At 39.8% G+C, this 5,764-nt stretch overlaps 1 protein-coding gene across 3 annotated transcripts in view; it reads right to left on the reverse strand.

Annotated features, from left to right (window-relative positions):
- Positions 1-5,447, reverse strand: part of ccdc71 (coiled-coil domain containing 71) — a 28,975-nt gene extending 23,528 nt beyond the window's left edge. For 2 of the 3 annotated variants that reach the window (XR_312170.1, XM_005749474.1), the window contains exon 1: positions 5,166-5,447. The gene's annotated coding sequence lies outside the window, so the exon portion shown is untranslated. Of the gene's footprint in view, positions 1-4,597; positions 4,660-5,165 lie in introns of those variants that run through there. The other variant, XM_005749475.1, reaches the window with a different exon arrangement.
- Positions 5,448-5,764: the final 317 nt, after the last annotated feature.

A 5,764-nucleotide genomic window follows, 5' to 3' on the forward strand; every position in this document is an offset into this window, starting at 1 on the left:
TCAATGTTACGGAAGTGGAGGAAGCGCAGTTTTTGGCTTTCCCCATATTTCAAAAGTGCTTCATCTCTTTGCTATGACTGTTGGCATAATTTGCAGATGATAATGGTTGGAGCCACTGCGATGCTTTTGACCAAAACAGGCGCAGCTTGATGACATCATCAACATGCACTATTGCGATAGAGATTATGACTATACCGCTCTATTGTTGGCCAACTTTATATCATTTCTATTGTATATCGTTTATATCGCCCACCCCTACCTTAAAGTATGAAATATTCATATACAAAAACACATAAATGTGTCTACAGTCTCAGTGCTGGATAGTGCCCCACAGGCCTCAGTGTGAGCTTGAAGACATTTATAATGCTTAAGTAGTTTAATGTGTAGGTGCTGACGATAAACACATTTAGAATGAAAGCCGGGGAACTTTGGTAGCACAGAAACAAGTGGCTATTCTTTGTGACCATATGGATCGCTCCCTCATATTACCATTACTTCACCCAAAAGCACCAAGTTAATACTCAAAAAAGCTGCAGCAATACACACAAATATAAACAGTACTTGGTGACAACTTTGCTTTTAGCCTCTAACCCTCTGGAGTCCAGGGTATAATTGGCTGTTTTTGACTACTTTTGATTTGGCCTCTATATTTCACCTGTTCATCTTGCCAATCTGTTATTTTCTCATTTTGACAAACTGTATCAGCACAATTTATCTAAATTCAGACAAAATTTAAAATACGAGTAGAAAGTGATATTTTAGACTGTAAAAACCACAGCCATGTTTAACGAATCATTTTCATAACTTGTAATGCAAATAGAAATTGTACATTTTTAAAAAAAATATGCACAAGCTTTGCAAACAACAAAGTTATATGGTACTATTTACCTAAAAATGCAGCCAAGGCTCAGACGTTTTTTTATATAACCATTTAAAACTATTTAGAGAACAATCAAGTGTTCTGCATCAAATAAGAAGGCACACAAATTATTTATGCAACTCCAAAAAATAGTTAGTGTGTACACTATAAAACAGATGAGAACAGCACAGGGATAAACCTGCAGGTCTGACAGCAGGTGTGTCACTCAGCATTTACACTGCAATCTGCCTTTGGTGGCTTTTTTGCAGCAATTGTGACATTCACTAGTAGAACTGACACACAAAACAAAACAACGCCTACACTACACACTAACTACACAAGACAACACACTAACTTGAGACTCCAAACACGATAAACGTCACAAATCTCTCATGTATCAAAACTCTCTCTCTTTCACTCACTCGCTCGCTCTCTCTCTCGCCGGTCACTCCTAAAACTTCCCCTCTTCCCAAATAACCAAATGCCACATGTTGCAATATCATTTTTTGATTGGTCGACATGGTACATTTTTCCACCAATAGGGAAGGAGTGTTTTTTCTTTTTTCTTTTTTCACTCCCAAGCAAAGCGTGTTTTCTAGCACTCTCCTTAGAAAACTGCGTTTTAACCGTTTCTTCCCGGAGTAAACGCCACTGTTTTATTCAGAAAAAAAAAAACAAAACACATCGGTTTTACGTGGCCTATCAACATAATTTAAAAACTGGTATATAGTTTGATGTCCGCACATTCAACCCAAGTTGAAATGGAGACTCTGGGTCTGTCAACCCCAAAGGGTTAATCAGAAAGCCTTAAGTTGGCTAGTTATGTATCGGGCTAATGTTTAAAGCTTTCACTTGAGTAAATTAACTCACATTACTGCTAAGTAATGTTAGCTAAGTTCACAGCATATTTCATAATAGCGCTGCCATACTGCATCACTCAGTGCATTTCAATCATTTCCCCAGTGAGTTTGATAGCTAGCAAAATAATAATCATAATTTTAAAAAAATAGCATGTGTAACGTACACGTACTGGAAAATTATTTACTAGGACTCACCTATCATGCGACTAGAGAGCACAAACTCCGCCATTGTCGTTTTCCATCAAACACTCATTAAAACAGCGACCTACAGGTATGTTAGCGCACTCATCACCAACTGGCCGAGGGGGGGGCGGGGTCACACATTGAAACTGACGTAAGGCAGCCCAGGCGGAGATATGTTGCTTTTACATTTTGCGACTCATTTTAGTTCTCTATCTGACAAGAAAACTATTCAGATAGTTATTTGTGGTGAATGAAATACAGTTACACTTTCAAGCACTTTTAATCACCACATCTGAAATTCAAGCACTTTTCAAACCTTGAAAAGACAACATTAAAATTCAAGCATTTTCAAGGATTTCAAGCACCCGTACGAACCCTGTAATTATGCTTGTGAGGTCATTATATATGCAACCTAAAGTCCTGCAACGTAATTTTTATGCGACATGAACAGTACAGCAATAAAGGACATCGAGGCAATTCTGCTGCTAGTTGTATGGCTTTTTGTCAGACAGTGACCACAGTTTTTGTTTTGTTGTGTAGTCAGTCCCCTCATTGCCAGGTTTGCAAAATAATGCTTTTGAATTTTGTAACGCAGTCACGCTCATGGCTCACGTGCTGCCACCATGTACCAAATCGGCAGTCTACTGACTTTTGGATTACCTCAGATCATTTGGAATCCCAGCAGAGTAGGTATTACAAAAGCACCATGTACCAAATAGTACATCCTAAAGGAAAACACTAAAAACCAAGTTGAGTCATGTGAAGCTGACCCGAGTCAGTGGAAAAGGGCTCGTTCAAGTGCCGTGTGTGTTGAAGTGACCACACAGCTAGCGTTGTGTGGAACTCCTTCAAAAAACAAAAGCTAAGTCCAATCCAAACTTCATTCTGTAAAGCTAGCATGATACCAATCTAACACAATTGTCAAACAATTCCCAGTAAAAACCGAACTGTATTTTTCCTTGAAATCTCGCCTCTATTTATGAAAAAAAAAAAAAAAAAAGAAGCTCCCAACACCAAGTAGTGACGACAGTATTTTAACCCAAACCACAACATCCTAATTCAGAGTAGTTTTAATCCTAACACTCACCAAGATGTTTTTAAATACCTAACCCGGACGAAGAGGCCCACTCTTTGCTGTGGTCAGGTTTTAATATTTTTCTAAAGAAAATATATTTATATTCACTGCTCAAATTTTTCCACTTTCCACATTCCCTGCAAACATTTTAGCTAGTTTTGGCAACCAGCCTTCAAGAATTTGCTACTATCAGAGCCTTTCTGTCGAGGCAGACATTTGTATTCTTTTACTGAAGAAATAAAATAAAATAAAAATCTAAAAGTGGTGACATAAAATCACCAGAAGAACAAATGAGGAATCAACAGTACTGAGAAGACCAATCATAATAGTTGCGGGTTGGGGCAATGTAATGTGTAGATGCATGTCAGGTTACAACGTAGGATTTCTGAGAGCTTTGTGGTTATGATGTACTTAAAGCGTAGACTTAATGAGTACAAAAAAACCCAACAACAAAGAAGTTAAACTGAACATTTGTGTACGAACTTGTGTCATTGCTCTGCAACTTGATTCCACCTAGCAGGAGTCCTACTTCACCTCCCACCAGCTGCTCGAAACAAATATCTTAAGGTTTTTACAAACAGTAGATGTAACATGAAGCTTAAGTTACTTTCTGTTTGGCATGAACACACTTTTGTAAGCCTAAAAAGGAAAATGAGTACAAGAAACTATAAATGAATGCTAGCAATATGAAACTGACAACGCTCCAAACTTATCCGGTTGTTCAGTCTGACGTCACTAGCCGTGTCTGGACCTAAACTCCACTGCAGGTCCATATATCAAACGATCACTATGGCATTACTGAGAGTTGAAAAACTGTCTAAAGTCTTTCATCTTTAATAAAATGATCAGCGTTCTGCTCTACCAGGTGTAACAATTGAGTTTAACATCCAGGCATCCATGAAAACGGAGTTCATGACATTTAACGGAGTTAGAAGTTAGCAGGGAGTTAGCTCACTAGCTTCTATCTAAATACAATATAGCATGTCCTGACTGCGGGGTTTTGGAAACAAATTAAAACGTACAGCTCTGCTATCACTTCCAGCATAAATGAAGACAGAAAACTAAACAGCAGTGCCGTTTGTAGGGTTACTGAATTTGGGCTAGCTGGTATATAACGATGTGCTACGTGACCGCTAGCGACACAGCTATGTTAGCATAATATAAACAAGCTAACTTTTTTTCCACTCGATAAAAGTTAATGTGAGTGTTCTCGGTGGTCAGGAACAAATGTAATCGCATGGCAGGATGCTGTAAAAGGACCAAACTTCAGCCAGGAGAACAACTGAGATAATCCATCCACAATACGAGGTTAGTCATTCATATACTACTGCATGGGATGGGCTGTAGTTACATCCTAAGGTTTTAAAAACTGAGCTTAAATAAATGATTAGCGGTAATAAAAGCCGAGGGAGGTCAACAGTGATCACTGACTGTTTTAGGAGCTTTTTGCGATTAAATAGAAGAAAATACATAACATTAAACATGTTAACAACACAAAAGCCATATTAAACGCAGACTACTTTAGACCCGGAAGTAGGATTCGTCACGTCATCACTTAACAATCGGATTGCTGGGTGATGGGCGTGACTTGCCCCAAACAAAAAGTTCAGCTAGCCTTACCTTATTTTCAACAGTACACTAATGGACTTAAAGTCATGTTTAATTAATTAGAATGAATAAAGAAGCTCAAAAATGTTGTTCCTATTAAGTAAAAAGTGACAGAACACATTTAAAAACAGGCTAGCCAGTTAATGATTAAACGGAAATATCGACGGGTAAATAAGCTCTCGAGCCCCCCCTTCTTCGCGCTGCTCTCGTGCGCCCCCTTGCCGAATGCGCCAACGTGAGTCAGTCCAATTTATACAAAAACATTGCTTTTACAGCGCGCTTAAACTTGGATCAAACGAAGCCAACGCATGTAAGCTTATATTACAACTTTCAGCAGTCTTATAGGAGACGTCGCCATTTCTCGCACGGATATGTGAAGTGGCAGCAGAAAGCTTCGCTCGCCAAACATTCTCCCAACGATCTTTCTTCTCTTTGAGCAGCTACGAGTTGTTGAGGCTCCCTGAGCTCCCTCCTGCCGGCTGGGCCTCCACTCGTCAGACACTAGCCGACGCATTTGCACGGTCAGAAATGTAAAGATTACCCATTGAATTTAAAGAGCTCGTGAAAAAAGCGGAATTACCTTTTAACGGTGCTCCCTCGGCATCCTCCGGTGGTCGCTGTGCCTGCCGACGCTCCACGGTAAAATGGCTGCAACAACAGCGGTGTGGATGACAGACCAGGGAAGAGAGGCGGAGGCTGCTGGGGAGAGAAGGGCGGGCTCTGTTAACCCCGCCGAGGGGTGGGGGTGGGGAACGGGCATAAACGGCTGGGAAATAATCCCGGGTTTAACTGAACAAAACTCAGAAAAAAAGTGTATTTCACAGTGCAACAATTAACTGGAACGCACACTACCCCCCCTCCAAAATCCAAAATATTGATTGTGCTCTGATGTCACGGGTAGGCGGGGCTTATTGCCATTTTTGTCTTTGTAGCTAACAAATCTCTGGGCAAGCATGGCGTTTAACAGTAAAGCTGCTACTGTATTTTACTTTATTTTAACAAAAAATAAATAAAAAGAATATATCTATATATCTGTATCTCTCTCTCTCGTTAGATATATATATATACACATACACATACATACACACAGACAGACAAAATGGAGGCAAACCAACCGGACATGGTGCTGGTAGACAAACAGAAGAAGACGGTGGTAGTGATAGATGTAGCAGTTCCGAA

Source organism: Pundamilia nyererei, unplaced genomic scaffold, assembly GCF_000239375.1.
Source record: "Pundamilia nyererei isolate P.nyererei 1_Seehausen unplaced genomic scaffold, PunNye1.0 scaffold00246, whole genome shotgun sequence".
NCBI lineage: Eukaryota > Metazoa > Chordata > Actinopteri > Cichliformes > Cichlidae > Pundamilia > Pundamilia nyererei.